This window comes from Sarcophilus harrisii, chromosome 4 (genome assembly GCF_902635505.1).
Source record: "Sarcophilus harrisii chromosome 4, mSarHar1.11, whole genome shotgun sequence".
NCBI classification, from domain to species: domain Eukaryota; kingdom Metazoa; phylum Chordata; class Mammalia; order Dasyuromorphia; family Dasyuridae; genus Sarcophilus; species Sarcophilus harrisii.
This window is the reverse complement of record NC_045429.1, coordinates 273,912,072-273,937,103: the sequence shown is the minus strand read 5'-3', so window position 1 is coordinate 273,937,103 and position 25,032 is coordinate 273,912,072. Positions and strand designations below refer to the sequence as shown.

The window sequence follows — 25,032 nt, the reverse complement described above, 5'->3', positions numbered from 1 at the left end:
ACATATATTGCCTCACTTAGTCTTCACAACTATCTTATGAGACAAGAGCTATTATTGTCACAGATGCAAAAACTAAAACTTAGAGCTTAAATAGTTTAACAAAGACTGCATAGCCAGTAAATGTGTGAAATAAGATTCAAATCTAGGTCTTCCTGACTCCAAATAAAGACAGACCTCTCCAGACTAACTCCATGATTCTAATCTTTTGATTCCAAATCTATTATGCTTCATTAACATTCCAGCTTCCAATAAAGTCCTTCTCTGATAATTTCACTGAGCAGCCAGGTAGTACTATGGATAAAGCACTGGGTCTGGGATCAGAAAGACTCATCTTTATGAATTCAAATTGAGCCTCAGGTAGATTTGCTAGCTGTGTGACCCTGGACAAGTCACTTAGCTCTATTTGCCTCAGTTTCCTCATCTGTAAAATGAACTGGTAAAGAAAATGTTAAACCACTTCATTATCTTTACCAAGAAAATCCCAAATAGTGTAAAACAAACAGCCAGACACCACTGAAACAAATGAACAATGATACCTTACCATGACAAGGAAGTGATTTATTTATGTACCAGTTGAGTTCTGACTGGCATTTCCTATCAAGCCAAGGCCCAGTCCTTAGTCCTTGTGAAGGCAAATTTTGTAACCACAGCAACTCATAAAACTGTCTGCTTAGGCACAGAAGGGTTATGATAGACATCAAAGAAAGAGCTCCTCCAAGGGACCACATTAATAAAATCATGGTGTTTGATTTTGAAGTGTTTGAAAAACTGGTCTCCACATACTGGAATTACCCCCATATCCTGTCTAGGTTATGGTTTCTAAACTAAAAATGGTGAACTCTTCTTTATTTTCTTCCAATAACTGAAAATTCTTTAGGTGAATTCCTGTGCTACACAGGAATTGTATTTGCACAAAGATCAGTACTGGGAGCTTAAATTCCTTAATCTAATTGATGGAGAAGAAGATAAATTCCTGATGATCTCTCAGTTCCTTAAGGTCTCTCAAGAGTTGGCAGGGGGGACTGAATTCCATCTATATTCTGGATACTAGAACAACTTTAAATATGTATCACACAGGACACTATTAATCTCGACAAGTAGACAAAATAAGTAAAATTGATTCAGAACTCCTCCCTACCATTCCATTTCTCCTGTAATTCTCTTCTTCACCCTACCCTCACTCAATCCACCTATTGGTAGCTGCTAGCCAGGGGGACTGAACAAAAGTAGAATGGGCTGCTTCAATAGATAGTGAAGTTTCATCATTAGAATTCTTCAAGTGGAAATGGATGTCTAGTTATCAAGAATATTATGTTACTAGACAGATGGCATAATAGATATAATATTGGACTTGAAATCAGGAAGTCCTGAGTTCAAAATCAGCCTTAGTTTGCATGACTCTGGGCAGGTTTTCTCATTTAAGAATAGCACCTACCTGAAGGGTTGTAAAGAGAATAAAATGAGATAATATTTATAAAAACCTCTGAAAACTTTAAAGTTCTATACAAATGCTAGCTATCACCAACATTATCATCATCATCATTATCACTGAAGCCCTTTTATGTCTAGATTATACTAGTTGGTTTCTGAGAATCTTTCCAAATTTGAGATAATAAATTCTATAATTCATAAGTGTCTGACTATGAGAACATTCCAGAGCCAAGCCAAATCACAGAATCAGAGAACAGTGAGCCTCTCTATAACATTCTAAACAATAGAATTTTCTTCTTAAACATGTCCTAAAGAAGTGAAAGCTATCTCCTCCTAAGGCAGACCATTCCATTATGAGATAAAACTAAGTGTTTGGAAGTCACTAGCTAAATGAAGTCTTAATCTGCTATTTGAATCTCCATACCCATTGCTCCTAGTTTTGCTTTTAGGGACCAAGCAGAAGTTTAATTCCTCTTTCACATAACAATCCTTCAAATACTTGAAGGCATCTATCCTGTCCCTTTGTGCTCCATCTTAAGTCTTTTTTCCCCTTTAATTTAAGCATTTCAAGCTCCTTGAATGATATTATTTGACATGGTCTCTCATCTTCTGACTCTCTTGGTTACCCTTCCATATTAAAAAACAAACAAACCAAAAAAACCTAATAGCCTTCCAAAACTAAAAATTGAAACACTGTTTTAGGTGTGGTCTGACCAGGGCAGAATACATAAGGAATTATCATCTCTCATGTCTGGATCATCATATCTTTCTTTTTAAAAAAAAAATTTGATTGTATTTATTTTTATTAGACTTTTAAATGTTTAACTGTCCTACTCCTTCTTTCCCTTTCTTCCTCATCAACCTGCACTAGAGAAGGACACCATTTGACATATACATATGTATGTATATATGCAAAATCATACTATGCATACTTCTATTAATCAGTTCTTTCTCTAGAAGTGGGCAGCATCTTTTTTCATAAGAAATGCAAATTAAAATTAAAGCATCATGTATATCTATTTTTGGCTGCCATTTCTTATTATTGGCATTACAAATTTTGGAAACTGCAGGAACTAAAAAACTTCCAGAAGAAGGAAAGCATAATGGGTGAAAGGGCCTTGAGTCCATATGATATTTTCAACTCAATTTAATTCAATAAACATTTATTAAGCATCTACTCTGTACCAGCTACTATGATAAATGCTGAAGATACAAAAAGAGGGAAAATCCATCATTGCCTTCATAAAGCTTACAATCTAATGGAGGAGATGCAAATAACATGCAAATAAATGTTTGAAGACAGGAAAGGAAAGAAGGTATTTCAGGGACAGAGAATTTGGCTGAAGGAGAAAATGCATGCAGAGAGTAGGTAGCAACAGATTGTGGAGGCCTTTGAATACTAGTTGGAACTTTACACAGCAGGAAATGAAGAGTTGCTGAAAATTTTGGAGCAGAAGTTTGACACAACTACATCTATGACTAAGAGAGATTAGTTGGTGCTTCTGTGAAAGAGGGGTTTGAGGGGGAAAGAATGAAGATCATATAACTTTTTAGGCATTTACTAACTGCAGGTAATTGGTTGAGCTGGTAGGTGATTCAGTAATAGCTTCCTAACAGGAATTTCCCTAACTTTTAGCCTTCTTCTCCTACTTTTTAGCCCCTCATCTACACACTGGCTGTTCATTACCAACTCAATAAACCTCTATATTATACCCATCATCTGTACTGCAGTTGGTTCACCAGGACCAAACTTCTTCAATGGCCATTCCATCTTCCACTTTCCACATTAAAAATTTGCTTACCTTGTATATGACTTGTCTGGGACCTTTGAAGTCTTTGAAATCATCACCTAAAACTTATAATATATTCATCATGTCTTGTTTTTGCATAGTGCTTTGTATTTTTTACACAATGAGTGCTATTATCTCTATATTACAGATGAGGGCTCAGAAAGGTAAGCTGATTTTCTTTCAAGGGTTCCTTAGATCAGTTATCACAGACCTGATGGTAGAGGAAATCTTCAGGTTTCTAGTGAAGCTTCATTTCCATAAGATCACCTTGCTATTATAGATCTGATTTTATATCTTCATGAGAACTAAAGGGTGAATTATTTTTATTATTATGCACTGTGGTTGTTTTGTGATGAAAAAGACTGAAATCATACCACACAGAAGGTAGTCCCTTGCTCTGCTTACATTTTACCAGTGAAAATTGAAGAGCTATGTGTAGACAACAACTGTTCTGAAAAAGATCTGAGGGTTTCAAATGACTAGATCGGTGTAAGCCAGCAGAGTGACATAATAGCCAAAAAAGTCATTGTGATCTTGGATTGCATAAACAGGATAATAGTTACCAAGAATAGGGAGGTGACAATCCCACTATACTTTGTTTTGTCACATCTCATCTAGAGAATTGTATTCAGTTCCAGGTGCCACAGGTTAAAAAAGACATTGATAACATAACATTGCCTTTCTTTGTATACTCAGAATTTAGTAAAATACCTGGCATATAGTAGGTACCTAATGAATGTTTATTGACTAGTTGACAGGTAAAATAAAGAGTTTTCAGGGGAAAGCAAGTAATGTGGTAAAACGTCCTTAAATATATGTCATTATTTTTAATCCAATCCCACTTCAATAATCATTATATTTACATAACAATATTGACAGATATAGATGCATATATACAAAATCTATACAAATATTCATATATATATATATATATATATATATATATATACACACATAGTCTCTTCCTCCCAGATTCATTCATTCACTTATTTATTTAGATTTTTTTGGACTAAGCTAAAGAGGAGATTCTTGTCCTAATTGCTTAATCGTTGAATGTGTGCAGCCTCAGTCAAATAGACCTGTTGAAGACCTTAGCTTAAAAAGACCAAGATCTCTCATTTCATCCAGGGCCTCTCCAGTCATCTTGATCTCTAGCTGGTCCTTGGACCCAGATGGCCCTGGAGTGGAAAATAAGGCAAGTGACCTTGCACAGCCCTCTCTCACTCAAATCCAATTTATTTGCATGTCACAGTATCACCTCCCTGATGTCATGGCCTTCTTTGAGAACAAAAGACAAAACAACACATGTGTGTGTGTATAAACTATAAAAATAAATATATGTATGAACCAGACATCATGCTAAATGTTGGGACTGCAAAAAAGGGCAAAAAACAGTTCCTGCCCTCATAGAGCTTAAATTCTAATGAAGAAGAAAACATAAAAACAAATATATAAAAAGTAAGCTATATAAAGGGTAAATAGGAAATTATTAACCAAAGGAAGGCACTGGAATAAGAGGAATTGGAGGAGGTTTCCTAGAAAGACTTGGAATTTTAGTAAGGACTTAAAAGATGCCAAGAAGGTCATTAATAGGACTGTAGCAGGAATAACATTCCAGGCATGAGAGACAGAGAGAAAACGTAGAGCAGAAAGATGAAGTGTCTTGTTCATAGAACCAGAAGTACAGTATCACTGGATCAAAGAGTTTGTATTGGGGAGTAATATGTAAGATTAGAAAGGTAGGAAAGGTCTAGGTTTGCCAAATAGTGTTTTGTCTTTGCTCCTGGAAACAACAGGACATCACTGGAATTTATTGAGTGTGGGTATGGAGAAAGATGTGATATGATCAGATATAATCAGAGAATTACCTTAGTGGCTGAATGGAGAATGAATTGGAGAAAGACTTGAGGCAAGCAGACCCACCAGCAGGCTATTGCAATGAATTAAATGAAAAAGACCTATAATAAAATGCTAGCAATGTCAGAATAGAGAAAGGGGCATATTCAGGAAATGTTACAAAATTGAAATTGCAGACCTGGCAACAGCATGGATATAGGGATTCAAAGATATAATGATTGATTGAAGAAACTGGGCATGTTTATCTTGAGTAAGAGAAGACTCACGATGGCTATGATAGCTGTCTTTAAGTATTTGAAAGGCTGTCATGTGAAGGAAGAATTAGTCATTTTCCATTTGGCCTCAGAGCAGAGGAGCAGTGGATAGAAGATGCAAAGAAATTGGTTCTTCACCAAGGTGAGAAAAAACAAAATTTCTCACAATTAAAGCCTCTAAAAACTGGAATGGACTGCCTTAGGAGGTGGTGAGTTCTCTGTTCTTTAGTTCCTTCAAGCTCAGCAGTCACATAGAGTCTACAGGAAAAATAAGTGTCTCATGAAAGCCCTACTTGGATAAGCATTCCCCATCATTCTATCCACTTGTCATGAGCCTTCCTGAAGAGTTCCCTTGTGTCCAGCAACATTTCCCCTTATAATGTGGAAGATAATCATTGACTTAGCCAGGCTTGAGGCCTCTGGGCCCTTTTTAGATGCCAGTTGCAATGAGATCAATTTGATGTCATGTGGAACATCAGGTCGGCAGTGACCTCAGAGCCTGTCAAGGCAAAGCCAGCCACGTTTGCAAGCAAAGGCACCAATGGATATTAATGGCCCAATCAGAAGGAGGCGGGCCTTAATTTATCAGTGTTGGGGTGTGTGATTAGATGCTCTGAGACAGATAAATCAAGGAAGCCTCCTGGTTGCTTTCACCTCACTTAAAACAGTAGCTCGTGGTTTCTGGGAGAGAATCATTGACTCAGAAAGACAGAATCTGAATGTCTGTAGAGAGATATCTAGTCCAATCCCTTCATTTTACAAATAAGGAAACTGAGGGTGAAAGAGTATATTGACAGGACTAGGACTGCACAGTTGATTAAAGTCAGAATGAAACTGAACCCAGGTTACCTGATTCTTAAACCCTATACTCTTTCTAAAGCCCCATACTAAAAGGCATGCCCATCACCCTTCTGCTGCTAACTATATATAACACTCCTCTTGTAACAGGGCTCCTTAATCTTTTTGAATCATGGACCCCTTTGGCAGTCTGTTGAATTTTATGCACACTTCTTAGAGTGGTTTTAAAATACATAGAATAAAATACATGGGATTATAAAGGAAGCCAATTATACTGATATATCAATATAGACATAGATGCATATATATAAAAACTATAAATGTAAATATGCATATATATACATATTTAAATATATATACATATATACACATACGTGCACACACACACACACACACATATATATATATATAATATATATGTATATATACACACACTTATATGCACATATGGGATGTTTAAGGAAGAATATTCATCCCCCATTGGCATCCTCTTGTCATCTAACTATCATTTGCAACTCCAGGAACAGCAACCACACCTGGATAAAACTTTGAGGGTCACCAACAAGACTCAAACCCATTAATGAATTAGGAAAATGTCTACCCAAGCATATGAAGACTTTCCTCATAAGAATGGACAGATGAAAACAAATTGTTCCAGTGACCATGAAGACAGCTGAAGCAGGCACTATGGAGCACGTAGAGCTTGGTCAGACATGAAAGATGCCAAGGCCATCCATCACATCCCAGGCTTTCTCTAGTCATCTTGACTTTTGTCTTGTCACTGGACCTTGCTGACTGTGGGAGGGAGAATGAGATCAAGAACTTTCTGCAACTTTGCCTCAGTTAAATCCAATTAATGAAAAAGTCAAGATATCATCCTGTGGTGTCCTTGGTCTTCTTTGAAAATGAAGGACAGACAAGAATTTGCCATATTTAAGTGGGCATAAACCCCTAGTAGGTATGTGAACTTAAGCTGTAGCTTAAGAATCCCCGTCCAAGAGGTGAGAAACATTTAAACGTGTCTGTGGCCATCCAAACAGAGGGGAAAAAAAAGATAGAGTAAAGACAAGGCTAGATTTTACCCACAGAAAACTCACTTGGGCAGAGAACCCCAGGGTAAACTGGTTCTATATAGGAAAAAACGGATTTTTCTGACAGTGACTAGGTCAGAGGGAAAGATAACTTTAGCTCAGCCTGCTCTATACTCATTTTCCCATGAGAAGATCTAACTAGTAAGACCATGTACTTCTTGGGTATAATAGTTATATAATAAGTATAATAGCTCAGAAGACAGCAAGGAGTATACATATACCAGATTAAATAAAAAGAGAGAAGTTCTCTGTGAACAAAGTTATGGCAGCAAAGTTAACAAACAGGAAAGAAGCCTGGAGTGGAGTCTAACAAAGAAGTGCAATTGCATGGAAAGATTTCACCAGGGCCTCCAAACACCACCCTAGCTGTGGGACTCTGTGAAAGAGGTAGCTTCTCATCTCTGCAGCACTGAAAAAGTGAAAGGCTTTGATATGAATATATGAACTTTATTTTTTATATTCTTGGATTTTTAACTTGCCAACATACAAATGGGTTTGAGTCACTTTTGAGGGAAATCTACAACCTGGGATGAGATGTGCATTCTTGTTGCTGCTATTTAAATGTCCAATGTTTGGACTGAAGAGAATTGAAGAGCAGAACATAGATATATCTTTGCAAATGATTTTAGTTAAAGGCACTAACACATTTTTCATCAAACAATTAATCAAGTAACAAAGGCTTAGTATATTCCTAGCAACATGCAACAAGCTGGAGATATAAAGAAAAGGAGTTCCTGATCTCAGTAAGTTTATATTCTAATGAGAAATACAACATCACACACACACACACACACACACACACACACACACACACAAACACACTCATGTGTTTGTATGATAAATTTCATAGGAGATGAAAGATAGCCTTCATAGTGAAATGAGGGGTTTGGAAAGAGATATAGTAGAGAGATTGGAGAAGAGGTAGTTTTTCTAAGAGGTACATTAGGTGTCAATAATCTAACTGGATGATCCCACACCAAACAACTATAAAAATTTGGGACACCACCTATGAAGGGTGTGGAATCAAAGGGATGAGAATCAGAAGTATGGCTGATGTTCCAGTGTACCCTTTGGTGCTGAATATTGTATATGACGGCTTGAGGAAGGATTTATTTCAGAGCTGATCTCCTGTCCTTGGTACTGAATAGTATTAAGCACTTTTCGTAGTTGCCCACTCATTGAGACCATATATTTAAGGTTTTTCTCAACCTCATGGGTACCATTGCCAGAGTCAGGCTATCCATCTGATATCTCCTCTTATAAGTAGTCTCATGGTTTTCTGATAATCTTTTCTCTTGATTATCTCCCTTAGGCCAGTACTAGAATTTATGCATCCAAATAAGCCATGTCCCCTTCCCCTTGGGGAAGGTTTCAGGAAAACTTGGGAACACATATAAACTGATACAAAGTGAAGTGAACAGAACCAGGAAAACATCATACAGTAATAGCAATATTGTAATGATGATCCATCCCCCTTGGGGAAGGTTTCAGGCAAACTTGGGAACAATTGTGAAAATTTTAGCTACTCTGATAAATACAATGATTTAGGACAATTCCAAATGATTCCTGATAAAAAAAATACTATCCCACTTCAGAGAGAGAAAACTGATGAAATCTGACTTCAAACTAAAACATATTGGTTTTGTTATGTTTTTTTAAATTTTTTTTTGCTTTTTTTGCAACATTGCTAATATAAAAATATGTTTCACAAATATTTGGACAACACAGATATAATGGGTGTGCTGGCCTTTTCAGTGCTTGGGAGAAGGGTTAGAGGGAGAGAATTTGAAACTCAGAAAAAAAAAAAGTTTAAACATAAATAAATGAAATTGAAAACAAACAAACAAAACTCAAATTAGTCTCCTTTGGAAAGCCTTACATTAATTTTAACAACATTCTCCTAACTTGGGGCATATTTGAAGCTGTCCTTTGGGAATTATTTTTTTAACCTCTAGCCTAGACTTTAGAGTATTTTTTGGTAGTGATAATTCTCAATTGCTAAGTCCTGCTTGGGAGAAAAAAATAGTCAGATATTATGACTTGGGATTTGGCCATGTGACAGTTTGTCACTCTTGGTAGGTTATCTTTATAATCTGACACACACCCCTTACCTATTTGACTTTACTTTTGACTACTACCCCAAATTCTATGACCTAATCCTCATCCAATTTTCTCTTTATTCTGAGAGTTTTCCTACCATTTCTCATACTTATTTAGATCTTTTTATCTTTGTCCTGCTCCCCCAAACCCACCTCTATTCATTTCTTCCCAGGTGCCTTCCTCTTAAGACCCAACGCAAGCCCCACATGCTCCATAAAACTGTTTCTAACTACACTAGCCTGCTATCTTTTCTATGGCCTCCTTCTCTGCTCTTTCAGTCAGTACCATATATTTTGGGGAATTTAATTGTTTTCTATTTATTTGTAGTATTAACTCAAATAATATATTAATTCCTTGCTTTGTGCATAAAATTTCCTTTGAATTCACACATTTTCAAATGATCAATTAGATTGTAAAATTCTTAAAAGCAAGCCGTTTCTTATTCATCTTCCCATTCTTCCTAACTTCTGGCTCAGAGCAGGGTTTCATATTAAATATATATATATATATAGTCTTAACTAAATACTCACTTGTTAATTGGTTAATCTGCAGGGTTTTATCTGAAGACACATTTCATCTATATTATCACTTAAAAACTCATAACTGAGTACATTCAGAATTTTGACCATCATCAGCTCAAGTGAACCAAAAGAGCATAGAATGTGGAGGGCTATTCATAGGTACCAGGCAGCAAAGCTAATGGGGATCACTTCATAAGCTTAAAACAGCCAATATCCTCTGTCTGTCACCTGATTTTGAAAGAATCATTTATATGGTTTCCTTAACTTAAATTGTGAACTATACTTACCTGGATATTCAGGCACAAGAATGTGAATCCCTCTAGATCTATTCTTTCCCCTTTTCTGAAAATGCACATGTCATATATGGAAAATTTACTAGTACCTCCAAAATATATGCAACATTCATTGACTGCCCATGATAAATTCATATATGCATGCACTCATTTATTTGTATATATATACGACATAAAAACTTTATGTCGTATTTTTCTAGAGATCCCCTGTAAGTCAGGACAGTTTGGATAATTAAAATGAGAAAACATTATGCCCAGAATTAAAATAAATAATAGACACTGTTGTTGCGGGTCAGTTCTGAACAACCTCATTCCTCTTAGCCATTAATCAAGTAATCTCCAAGCATCTGCTTATATACATCTCTGCCTCTGTTTGTCTCTGCCTCATTATTTCTCTGTCTCTATTAGACTGTATGTCTCTGTCTTTCTTTTTTTCTCTGTCTCTGTCTCTCTGCCTGTCTATCTCTTTGCACCTGTATATCTATGTCTGCATGTCTATTTCTCTCTATCTCTGTCTGTCTCTTTCTCACTCTGTCTCTCTCTTTCTGTCTTTGTCTCTGTCTCTCTCTGTCTTTCTCTATCTCTCTCTGTTTCTGTCTCTCTCTTTCTGTGTGTGTGTGTGTGTGTGTGTGTGTGTGTGTGTGTGTGTGTGTCTTTCTTCCAACAGGGGGAATTAAATCAACACCTTTTCTGTAAGATTGGGAATTGACTCTGAAATGATTATTAGAGATTTACTGTAGCAAAAGCCCTGCACTGAAACCAGCTTTTCAAAAATTTAAACAATGAGGAATGATGAGGTCTGAGACTCATTTAGGCAGAGGGTTGAAGGGAGCTAGACATTGTGGGTTGAAGGGAACTAGATTTTGTAGGTTTCACACTTTTATGCTTCTAATTATTCACACACCAAATGATAGTATAGAAAAAATAGGACTGGCTCTCAGGAAACCTAAGTTCTTCTTTATTATTATTATTATTTCAGCTTTTTATTTACAAAATATATTCATGGGTAATTTTTCAACATTGACCCTTAAAAAACCTTCTGTTCCAAATTTTCCTCTTCTTTTCCCCACCTCTTCCCCTAGATGGCAGATAGTCCAATACATGTTAAATATGCTAAAGTATATGTTAAATCCAATATATGTATACATATTTGTATATTTGCACTGGAAAAAAATGGATCTACAAAGAAAAAAAAACCTGATAAGGAAAACAAAAATGCGAGCAAACAATAACAGAAAGGTTGTGGTCCACACTCATTTCCCACAATCCTCTTTCTGGGTGGAGATGACTCTCTTCATTACTGAACAATGGAACTGAAACCTAAATTCTAATCCCTGCTCTGTTATTAGATCAAACCCATCATTTTACAAATGAGGAAACTGAGACTCAGGGACTCAGCAACACACAAACATTTATTGTGTTTCCACTGTGAGCCAGGCACTATGCTAAGTACTGGGAATTCAAAGGCCACAAAAAAGGTTTCTACCCTGAAGGAATTTGCAATTTTATAAAAGAGATTTATTGTCTTACCTCTGTTTGCCTCAGTTTCCTCAGCTGTAAAACAAGAATTATAATAGCACCTATCCTTAGGGATTATGTCAAGCTCAAATGAGATATCTGTAAAGTTCTAAATACAGTGCCTGACATATGTTAGGTATTGCATAAATGTTAGTTATTATTATTGCTATTATGTTCGTCATAAAACATAGAATAAATTGGAAAGGAGCCTAGAATAAAAATTGTTAGAACATAGAATGTAGAATTTCAGAGCTAAGAAACTGAGATGAATCCTAGAATGTAGAATTTTAGAATATAGAATATAGAATGTTGAACAATTAGGAACCTTGTAAGAGCCTCTAGGATAGGGTTTCTTAATCTCTTTTTGTATCATGGACCCCTTTGAAGTCTGTTGAATCCTATAGATCCTTTCTCAGAATAACATTGGCTTTTAAATATTGTTTTTTGTCTATATCCAGAATTGAAACAAATGCTAAATTTTAGCTAGAGGTTTGTAAAAATATTATTGCATTTTTTTGTATCTAAGTTTTTACATCCTATTCATGGATTTCAGGTTGAATTTCTGCTCCACTGCCCATCCCACCTTTTTTTTTCCCTAAGCATTAATACTACATAGAGTTATAATGAAGGCTTGAATAAGAGCTAAGTGACCACAGATGTCTGAATTTCTGTAAGATGTGAGAATTTTGGCAATGAGTCTGGTATCTCTGCTTGGCTCCATTGGAAATGTTCTAAAATGGAGCCTGAACTAATGGATACAATGAACCTTGTTCTAGAGTCCAAGATGCCCATTGGGTTGCCCTCCTCTGGCCTTTCTTTCTTTTGTTTGTTTCCTGGACTTCCCCCCTCTTTTTAACTATCATTCCCATTTTTCATTTCCTTCCACTAACATTTTTATCTATCCTACAATATAGCCCCTCAGGATCAAGTTCTTTGTGCTATTTAAAATGTCAACTAACTAATCTGATAAATTCATATGCTAAAGGTGGAGTGTGAAAGACCCTTATTGCATTAAGAGGTAGCTTTTGTACATTTTGGTAGAATATATTTGAATTCCAAAAGAATGTAAATTGCTTATGAGTGGGAACTATTTCTTTTTTCTTTTTAGTACCCTCAAGTCCTAAGACAATTCCTGGAATAGCAGAGACACTTCGCAAAAGCTTCTTGGCTGAATAAACTAATAGTTTTTGGGGGGAGACATGGTCCATGCTTTTGTTAGTATAGGGGAATGAGATTTGCATTCTGAGTCAGAAGTCTTGACTTGAAGTCCATTCTCTTTCACTTTTTTTTTTTTTTTTTACTTTGTGATTGTGGACAAGTCATTTCCTGTTTCTGGCTCTCAATTTTCTTTTATATAAAGTGAGGGGAGCCAGATGTCCCTTCTAGTTCTAATGTTCTATGAATGAAGTTAAGGATGAGGGGAGGGAATAAGCATTTATTAAATGCTTACTATGCACAAGGCTATGCCAAGTACTTTTACAAATTTTATATTCTCTGAGCTGCCCAACAACCCTGGAAGGTAAACATTAGTGTTATTACCATTTTACAATTGCAGAAACTGAGGCAGATAGGGATTAAGTGACTTGCTCAAGGCTACAAGGCTAGTAAGTTGCTTGAGTTCATATTTGAACTCCGTTCTTCTTGATTCAAAGCATGCAACATTATCCGTTGTGTAACCTGCCTTTTCAGTGTTGGCACAACAAATGAAGGTTGGGGGGAGTAGAGAAGGTTCAGCGGGATGAATGCTTTTCAGAACGAAATTCAGTTCAATCCCTCAGTCTCAAGACCAATATTCTGACTCCCTTCCACTGTCTTCCCCCCAATCTCCCTTGTAAATCTGTTTATTCTCTCATACCATATTCTTCACACCTTTGCAGGTCAATTCTAGTCATGTATTATTTGACTTTCATCTCTCCTCACTTTATTTAACTACCCTTTACCTTCCTGTCTGACTCCTTACAACCCTTTAGTCTATTGGTCCCCATTATCCTCTTTGCCTTTTAAATACATGGTTCTTAAGTTCTGCTGAGGAGCTCTAGTTCCAAAAGACTGTGTTTAATTGACATTAAGAATGGAAAGAAAAGAAACTGGGAACAAGCAGAGAAATGGGATAACTGGGAATGAAAGATCAAAGAGGAGGCAGTAGAGAAGAGGGAAAGAACAAAAATTGAGAAAAGAAAAGGAAAAAAATAGGAGAGAAGAGAGGAAAAGGGGGAAAGTGCACAGGGTATAGAGAAAAAGGTAGGTACAGAGAACAGGGAAAATTGAGAAGAAAGATAGCATCTCTTATTTTTTCTGGCTTATTATTTTTCCCCCTAAGATAATGGTTGCTTATAATTGCTCTTTAAAATACAAATCGTATGCCTAATTAAGCACAGTGGCCACAAAGAAGGGCCCTACACTATCTCTTCCAGCCAATAGGTCCCTAGGTACATAATTTATGCAAACCAGGAGACATAATTTCCCAGAAATACTCAGAGTGAGGACTGTCCCCTCAGGTGATCTATAAGTATGGCGACATCTCTGAATCTAAGAAAAGAAAGTAGACTTCTTTCTCTTTTTCTTCCTTTAATTTGAGATTTGGTCACTTTATCTTCCTCAGAATGAAAGTGCATTAGCCACTCATAACTCTGCTGATACTGATGGCATGGGCATGTAAGCCTTAATTTTAAGCCTTAGTTTTTTTTTGTTTTGTTTTGTTTTTTTGTTTTCCAAATTGGGCTAGTCCTCCCCTCCTTAGGCAGATTGATGACCACCTTCTTCCCAAGGGCTCTCCAAATTGGTTCTGGATTTAATATAGATATCCATTAGCCAAATCCACTTTAGATTAGAACTCTTGAACTCACATGAAATACCAACTTCAGCTTCTCCAACTGGTGAACTACCTGGTGAAAGTAGACTTTTAATAAGGCAATGAAGAAAGAATATTTTTTTAGAACAGATCCTAATTTGGGGCTCTGAAAACATGCTTCCTGAGACCTTTAAAGATATCTTCCAGCTTTAAAGTTATTGTAGGAGTGTGGGATAAATTATAAGGTAGAGGGCAGGTAGAGCAGAAAGTTTAGGAATTATTGGTGCTGTACCTAGCATACTTCTCAGGTCACTCCTGGGAAGTTTGTCTCAAAGATTATGCTTTTATACCCCATATTCTCCATGCATTCTGGTGCATGACTGAATAGGGATTCTATTTGGGAGTTCTAGTATTTTGAAGAAAGGTGAGGGAAGGGTTTGGGAGGGGAGAACAATCTGTAGATAAAGCTACAAGAAACTTGTCTTATTATTACTTTACATGGTGAGCAGTGACTAGGTTTATATAGGTGAGAGAGAGTAGGAAGGAGCACAACAATATATATTATTCACTGTTCTTCCTGGGTCATTATTTCTGGTGTATGTTGGTATGCAGAATCAGAGATTTACATTGGCCAAAAGAGAAAAGAAAAGAAAAGAAAAGAAAAAAGATGCTATAAATACTTCTCCAGGATGGCTTTGAATTAGTGATGCCTAGAGGCAAAGGGACCATAGAAATATAGACCCACAGATATAGAGATCAATGTGACTTTAAAAATCATCTGATCCAGTCCCCTCATTTTACAAATAAAGAAACTGATAACCAGGATTATACAATAAGTGGCAGAGTTCAGACATTGAACTTGGGTATTTTATCTTCAAATCTTGTGCTCTTTCTATTGCATTGTCTTGTCTCTGAAGGGAAGGCTTGATGACCTACTCTGGAGCATGCCATCAAAGAACACACTATTGCAGCTGGAAGGGAATTTATTTTATCATCAAGGGAAAGCAAGTCTTAAAGATTTGGTCAAGGTCAAGGTCAAGGTCGAACAATGAGTTATCAGCAGCTGTGGGATTTGAACCTATGCTCATGTACTACAGTTATATGTCCTATGATATGAATGAAAGACAAATAAATGTGAGTGTGAGTGACTAGACTTTAGTTTTTCCATCTGTAAAATATTGTAGCTAATTAGATGACTTCTTTTTTTAGGGGGAGAGGCAATCAAGGTTAAATGATTCATCCAGGGACACAGCTAGTAAGTGTCTGAATCCAGATTTGAAGTCAAGTTCTCTTGAGTCCAAGATCAGTGCTCCTTCTACTGTGCCACTGACCTGCCTCTAGATGACTTCTACAATCCCTTCTTGCTCTAATTCTGTGATCCTGTGTATGTGATTATGGAATGTGGATGTCTTCATAATGGTATGCCCCAGAGTCTCTAGGTTTTTAGCCCTTAAGTGTTCACTTTTTGGGTTGTTTCCTCATGATTCACAAAGGTGAATAACAATGGTCCCCTTCCTCCTCCTCTTTCCCCTATGATAAATGCTTATAATCTCTCTCCATGGACCATAAACACCTCCCTTTATATAACATAAATATTGATTCACATATTTCTTATTTATAGCCTACATTTCCTACCAGAGTCAGCAAGCCAACAGTCTGTAGCACAACATCATCTGGGTCTATATAGCCTCTTATATTGTCTTCTGTGAACAATGCTGAGAAGTGGATCACCATCTCAAAAGCATATACCTGGAGGGCAATCTTGGACTTACTCTGCTCCCTAGAGGTATTTGAGGAATAGAAAAAAAAAAAAGAGCCCTGGTCTGAATCTCTGGACATAGATCAATTCAGTTCAGCAGACACTTAAGTATCTACCATAGAGACACATAGATTCGTGGATAGAGACCTTCCCTTGAAGTCAGAAAAACATCTCTTGAGTGTGTGACTCTGAGCAAGTCCTTAAAGTGCCTCTGAAAGAGGCACTTACTCTGAAAGACTAGAAGTTGCAATGATGCTGACTTTCATTAGCAGAGCAAGTTTCTCATTTGAAATGATGAAATCACAGGTCCATGATGGGGAGAAGGTATTACTGTAAGAAATATACTGTACTAAGTACTAGGAGATGTCATACATAACTCTTGTCCTTAGAGAGTTTATACATATACAGCTAAAGTGCAGTGCACAGTGTAACAAGTTAGGAACCATATTACGTGATAAGAGGTGTCAAGAGATGGCATTTGAGCTGTTTTTAAATTGTGTTCAGTAAAGAATTCAACAGCCAAAAATAACCTGTTAATGACGGATTGGCTGAGACAAAGGAGTAGAATAGAGGAAGTATCTCTCTATGTACACACAGATACATACATACTTATCCTATATATAAACATACATTTACACAACACACATATATACATATACACATACATATACATATACATACATATGCATGTATACATGTATGTATGTATTTTTGCAAAAAAAAAAATTGGAGTCGAAAAGAGTTGTACAAGATTGAAAAATAACTGAACAAAACATTGCTTTTATTCACTTGGGACTCAGTTTGCCCCATCCAGAGAGTGAGGATATTGAATTAAATCATCTCTAAATTCATTTTTAGATCCAATGCTGTGTCTTTTTTTTTAATTTCAAAACTGTATCAGGGATAAACCTTTTTTTCTCAATAGATTTTTATTTTAATTTTTTTCAAATTACATGTAAAGATAGTTTTCGACATTCATTTTTGCTACATTTTGAGTTCCCAGTTTTTTTTTCTCCTTTCCCTCCCCACTCCCCAAGACAGCAAGCAATCTGATATAAGTTATACATGTACAATATTTTTAAATATATTTCTATATTCATCATGTTGTGAGAGAAAAATAAGAACAAAAGAGATAAACCAAGAGAAAAACAAACAAACAAAAAAAAAAGGTGAAAATAATATGCTTCAATCCTATTCAGTTTCTATAGTTCTCTTTCTGGATGCCGATGGCATTTTCCATCCCAAGTCTATTGGAATTGTCTTGGATCATCATATTCCTGAAAAGAGCTAAGTTTATCATAGGTGAACATCACATAATCTTGCTGTTACTGTGTATAATGTTCTTCTAATTCTGTTCACTTTACTCAGCATCAGTTCATGTAAGTCTTTCAGGCTTACGAAATCATACCGCTTATTATTTCTTATAGAACAATATATATTCCATTAAATTAATATACTATAAATTATTCAGCCATTTCCCAATTGATGGGCACACAATTTTAAATTCCTTGTCACCACAAACATTTTTGCACATATGGATCTTTTTATTCTTTTGTGATCTCTGTGGGATACAGATCTAGTAGGGACACTGCTGAATCAAAAGGTATGCCCAGTTTTATAGCTCTTTGATTATATAGTTCCAACTTGCACTGCAGAATGGCTGGATCAATTCATAACTCTACCAACAATGCATTATTGTCCTGGTTTTCCCACATCTTGCCCAACATTTATCCCAACAGTATGTTTTGAGAGTAGCAGACTCAAAAAAAAAAAAAAAAAATAGGGAGAGAGAGAGAGTAGCAGACTCCTAAAAGATTCATCTTGTCTTTCCTGGGAAACAAGACTATGCAGAGTATACAGTATCCGATCTGTAGATATAGTTCAGCATCAGAAATTCACCACTTATGAATATGAAATCTTATGCAGTTTAGGTGATTTTTGAGGTCTCTATTTTCTCATCTGTAAAATGAGAAAATGTGATTAGGATGAGGATCTTAAGTTTTTTGGTCCTATGATTCTGTTTTGAACAGTAATCTTTGGGCTGGTGAAGGCTCAGAGAATCTCTGGGCTGTAAGATTGTTGTTTTTTTTTTGACAGAGATGAGGTCACTTAGAGCCTCATAGATCATATTAACGGAATGATTAATGTGTTATGATCACTTTCTGCAGGAATCACAAAACTAGAGGACTTGATCACATGAAGGAACTTTAGAATCCAATTCATTCACCTTCTCCTAGAAGTTCTAAAACAACACAAATCTGAACAGCTAACCCAGGGCCTTCGTGTATGTATTAAGAGAAAGAATGCTTATATCTTGGTCTATGTACCAAAGAAACATCCTGGGGTAATAGACACTTTGGTAATCAGACCAAATAGGAGAGTGAGATAGGAGAGAAAAGAAGTTAATTTTGTTCTTTGAAGTCTATTTTGATTGTACCATTTCTCTTCATATATTGACTGTATGATTTAGTCAGTGAGGATACTTCTTCCACTAAGGTAGATTGCAATCCACCTATAATTTAGCAAACAATGTTAGGGAGTTATCTAAGGCTCAGATAATATAAGCAGTTTGCTTATGGTCACACAGATACCATGTATCGGAAGTTTGAACCTAGATTTTCTATTCTCAAATTCCAATTCTGTGTCAGCTACATCGTGTTACCTCTCAACCATTGTGTGTGTTTGTGTGCACATGTATATACATATATGCACACTCAGGTCAGTACTTTTTTTGAAACTTACAGGGCTGCTTAGGCAGAAATTTAAGTGGCCTGCCTCAGGTCACACAACCAGTATCCTGTCTGGTGTCAGAGGAGAGATATGAAACCCCAATATTCCTGTCCTCTAAGCCTGGCTCTCTATATGTTATGTAGCATTGCATAATATATGTTCATGCATATGAGAATGGGTATCTATGTAGGTCCCTGAACTGGATCTAACATTCCATTGATACAGGGACTCTCAGATGAAGAAACTCCTTCCATCAATGCTAATTGTCACTAAAGAACTAAGAGAGAGTCAGAGAACAAACGTGTCTGAAGTAAGACTTCAACCCAGATCTTCATAAATCCTCTCATCACTCTTACACACAATACATGCATGCATACATAATGCATATGGAGAAAGAAAGGCTGGGAGGGAAACAGGGGCACAGAGAGAGAAAGGGAGGGAAAGAAAAGAAAGGAGGAAGGAATGCAAGGCACAGGGAAGAAGGAAGAGAAAGAGGGGAGAAAAGAGAAAGGCAGGAAGGGAGAGAGGGAGGAAGGAAGAGAGGGAGAGAAGAAAGGAAAGCAGAAGGAGGAAGAGAGGGACAGGAAGTGAGAGAGAGGGAAGGAGAGAAGTCACTGTTGTCTATAGAGGAAGCTTGAAAAATCTTCACTTTGCCCTAAGGGCAGACTTCAATTTTTAGAAATGAGCAAAAAAGTGAAAAGAGGTCTGACCATAGATAGCTTTTATGGAGATAAAATGTCTCCAGATGAAGTCTCAAAGGGTCATATAAGTTGTTCTCTATTTCAAAAGGCTCCCTTGGAAGCCTTTTGATCTTTTTTTTTTTTTTTTTAATTTAATAGCCTTTTATTTACAGGTTATATGCATGGATAACTTTACAGCGTTAACAATTGCCAAACCTCTTGTTCCAATTTTTCACCTCTTACCCCCCACCCCCTCCCCTAGATGGCAGGATGACCAGTAGATGTTAAATACATAATATAAATTAGATACATAATAAGTATACATGACCAAAACATTATTTTGCTGTATAAAAAGAATCAGACTCTGAAATATTGTACAATTAGCTTGTGAAGGAAATCAAAAATGCAGGTGGGCATAAATATAGGGATTGGGAGTTCAATGTAATGGTTTTTAGTCATCACCCAGAGTTCTTTCTCTGGGCGTAGCTGGTTCAGTTCATTACTGCTCCATTGGAAATGATTTGGTTGATCTCCTTGCTGAGGATGGCCAGGTCCATCAGAACTAGTTATCATATAGTATTGTTGTTGAAGTATATAATGATCTCCTGGTCCTGCTCATTTCACTCAGCATCAGTTCGTGTAAGTCTCTCCAGGCCTTTCTGAAATCATCCTGTTGGTCATGTCTTACAGAACAGTAATATTCCATAATATTCATATACCACAATTTATTCAGCCATTCTCCAATTGATGGACATCCATTCAGTTTCCAGTTTCTAGCCACTACAAAAAGGGCTGCCACAAACATTCGTGCATATACAGGTCCCTTTCCCTTCTTTATAATCTCTTTGGGATATAAGCCCAGTAGTAACACTGCTGGATCAAAGGGTATACACAGTTTGATAACTTTTTGAGCATAGTTCCAAACTACTCTCCAAAATGGTTGGATTCGTTCACAACTCCACCAACAATGCATCAATGTCCCAGTTTTCCCACATCCCCTCCAACAATCATCATTATTTTTTCCTGTCATTTTAGCCAATCTGACAGGTGTGTAGTGGTATCTCAGAGTTGTCTTAATTTGCATTTCTCTGATTAATAATGACTTGGGGCATCTTTTCATATGACTAGAAATAGTTTCAATTTCTTCATCTGAGAATTGTCTGTTCATATCCTTTGACCATTTTTCAATTGGAGAATGGTTTGATTTTTTATAAATTAGAGTTAATTCTCTATATATTTTGGAAATGAGGCCTTTATCAGAGCCTTTGACTGTAAAAATATTTTCCCAGTTTATTGGGAAGCCTTTTGATCTTAAGGGTTAGATGAAAAATGGGGAAAGGAAATGAGAACTCTGGAAAAGGAAACAGACATTGTCTGAAAAAAAAATAACTCCTTAAAAATAATTTTGGTGAAATTAAAAAAAAATCTAATGTACAAAACAATTCATTTAAAAGTCCAATTGGCCAAATGCAAAAGGAGATTAAAAAGTTAACTGTAGAATGTAATTCACTAAAAATTTGAATTGAACAAATGAAAGTGAATGACTCAATGAGACATTCAAAAGTCAGTCAAAGAAAACCAAAAAGTTGAAAAAAATAGAAGAAAATGTAAAATATCTCATTGGAAAAACAACTGACCTGGAAAATAGATTTGGGAGAGGCAATCTAAGAATTATTGGACTACCTGAAATCATGATGAAAAAAGGAGCCTAAAGAACATATTTTAAGAAATCATCAAGGAAAACTGCCCTGATATACTAGAATCAGAAGGTAAAATAACCATTGAAAGAATTCAAAGATCACCTCTTGAAAGAGAATCCCAGAATGAAAACTCCAAAGAATACCATAGCTAAATATCAAAATTATTAGAGCAAGGAGAAAATACTGCAAGCATCCAGAAATAATCAATTCAAATATCAAGGAGCCATAATCAGGATTATCCAGGACCTAGTAGCTTTCACTCTAAAGAACTGAAGGACCTGGAATATAATATTCTGGAGGACAAAGGAACTTGGACTGCAGCCAAAAATCAGCTATCTAGTAAAATTAAACAGAGAAAAAGATGGAACCATACACAAAAAGTGATCATATATTATGGCATAAAAACCTCAAAATCAAAGGCAGAAAGAAATATTAAATATATCTTCTTCAGATAGCAATGCAATAAAAATTAAATGTAATAAGAGGCCAAGGAAAAGGAGACCAAAAATTAATTGGAAATTAAATAATCTAATCCTAAAGAATGAGTATATAAAACAACAAAGTATAAACACAATTGATAATTTCATCCAATGAGACAACATACCAAAACAGTGTCTCTACTGGGCCTGTATCCCAAAGAGATCATAAAAAAAAGGAAAAGGATCCACATGTACAAAAATGTTTATAACAGTCCTTTTTATAGTGGCAAGGAATTGAAAACTAAGTAGATGCCCATCAATTGGAGAATGGTTGAATGAATTATGGTATATGAATGTTATGGAATATTATTGTTATATAAGAAATGATCAGCAGCATTTCAGAACGACCTGGAGATATTTGCATGAACTGATGTTAAGTGAAGTGAATAGAACCAAGAGTACATTGTACACAGCAACAAGAATATATGATGATAAATTCTGATGGACATGACTCTTTTCAACAATGAGGTGATTGAGGTCAATTCCAATAGATTTGTGATGGAGAGAGCCATCTGCATCCAGAAAGGGGCTTTGGGGCTGAATGTGAATCACAACACAATATTTTCACATTTGTTGTTGTTGTTTTGTTTGCTTAGTTTTTGTTTTCTTTCTCATTTTCCTCCCTTTTAATTTGATTTTTCTTGTGTTGAATGATAATTGTGGAAATATATATAGAAGAATTGCACATGTTTAACATATATTTAATTACTTGCCATCTAGGGGAGGGTATGGGGGAAGAGGAGGAGAAAAAATTAGGAACACAAGGTTTTTGCAAGGGTGAATGTATTTGTATATATTTTTAAAATAAAAAGCTATTATTTAAAATAAGAAAAAAAATTCTATAAATTGAAACTTCAAAATGACTTGAGTTAGAAAGGTTTCTCAGGACATAAGGATGCCTTTTCAGTTTGTACATTTCTCTCTCAAAGCTGAAACATACTTAAATGAGAATAACCTTAAATTGATTTAACAAATTATTTCTGAAAAGGTTGTGCCTAAAATGCATAATACAGAACAGATTTTTTCATATATGTATTTGTTATACATAAAAAATGAAATTAATAAAAAATTAATGGGAAAAAAGAACATTACATGTTTAGTTCACTTTATATAATTCTTAACCAAAAGTCCATAAAACTATCTAAGAGGAAAGGAAAAGGGGGGAAAAGAGAAGAGCAGAGGGAAAGGGATAAGAGGAGAGAAGAGGAGCTTATGGAAAGAAAAGGGAAGTGAGGAAGCATCTCAGAAATGAGAATATAAGGCTTCTTGATGTCTTAGGGCACAAGGGATCACACACATTTTTGTTTTTGTTTTTCCTCAAGATCCAGCTGAGGTATTGTTAACTATCACAGTCTCTGGATTTTAAACTGCTGTCTGGTCTCTCAAGTCCTAGGGGTCACTTCTTAATTCTAAAGGTCCTCAAAATTTAGATTACCTGGATGACTAGCACAGGGTTTTCTATGCCTTACTCTTTTTTTCGTTTCTTCTAGAAGAGAGTACTTAGGTATTTAAAAAAGATTTATCATGAAGCCCTTCAGGGAACACTGACTAGGATGGGAGGTTACAATGAGAGATGAAGAGGTTAACAATTCCCAGTTTACAAAAGTTCTTATATTTTCAATTCCATTACATTCTTCTTCAATAAATCTTCTATTACATAAGACAGTAAACAATGGAGATGCAAAGATAAGTATAGCACAATTCTTTTCTTCAAGAAGTTTATAATTTAGTGCATTCTGGCTAAAGAGTATGTACATTATAGTCACATTCTTAGCAGAATTCAAAATTGTTTTCCAGAATGGTTAAATTAATTCATAGCTATACCTCTAATGTGACCACATTATCTTAATGTGGCTACTAAGTTATTAAAGCTTAAAATTGTAATAAAAAATTTTAGGGCACACTATTTCAACTACCTCAAACACTGACATTCCCCATCTTTTGTCATACTTGCCAATTTTCTAAGTGTAAACATAACCTAAAAGTTGCTTTGATTTACTTTTATCTTATTATACTTTGGAATAGTCTTTAGTTTTTAAATCTTGGGGGAATTGCTTATTCATATCCTTTCATCAATTATACATTGGGTAAGAACTCTTAGTCATGTATATATACATATAAATGCATACATATACACATATATGTGTATGTATGCATATTATTGTCTATATACTGTGTATATCAAACCCCATCAGAAATATCTTATTAAAAGGCTTTTTCCTTAATTAGGTTTTTGTCCCAGTTGCTCTGATTTTGCTAGTGTAATTTTCCAATTTCATGTAAACAACTTTATCCATTTTATATTGTGTGATTCCCTCTATTTCTTATTTGTATGGGATGTTCATTGAGGACTAGCACTTCTAGTATGAGGGATTGCTGACCCCTTTTCATGGTTTGTCATCCACCTTTGATGGTAACTCATGCTGTGGCTACAAGAAGCTTTAGTGTGAACAGCAGCCACTCCCTAGTAAACTGTCTCAGCAGACAGGCTAACCCAGGTTGAGAGTAACCAACAGGCCTCAAATCTGTCAGTGAGTTAGGAAAATGTCTACCCCAAACATGTGAAGACTTCCTCTAGGGGTATGAGTGGATGAGAATAATTTATTCCAATGACCATGAAGACAGTTGAAGCAAGTGCTGTGAAGCCCTTAGAGCTTGGTTCAGATACCGAAAATCCTAAGGTCATCCAAGCCATTGCAAGTCATCATGACTTTTGTCTTGCCACTGACTTCAATGACTGATGACTTTGTGCAACTCTACTTCATTTAAATCCAATTCACTTTTAAGTTAAGACCATCCAGTATTATTATTGGTCCTCTTCAAAAAACAAGGCTAAATGATAATTTAATAAGTAGGAAAGATATTTGTATAATACATGTATTATAAAAACAGAAGAAAAAATAAGGAAGCTTAGAAACACACAAATAAGCAAGGGAATGTTCAAATTAAATTTGTTAAATTGTTAAATCTGAATTATCTTTTTTTTTAAACAAAAAGCTTTTTGTAGTGTTCATAATAGAATCTCCTAATTTTATATACAATCTCCTTTTTTCTTTATATTTTGAAATATTTTAATAACAAAAATATGTAATAGCAAACAGCAATAAAAATAAATAATAATAAAGAAAAGCATTTTAAGGGAGACTAAGATAAGTACAAAGGGAAGGTTTAGGACAGATATTAGGAGAAATTTGAGGAAGAGTTACTTTCAGTTAGAAGAGAGATACGTTAAGAAAAGCT

General features: G+C 35.7%; 1 pseudogene; it reads right to left on the bottom strand.

The window, feature by feature from the left end:
* The window catches only part of LOC100915691, an 85,499-nt pseudogene that overhangs the window by 41,242 nt on the left and 19,225 nt on the right, over positions 1-25,032 (bottom strand).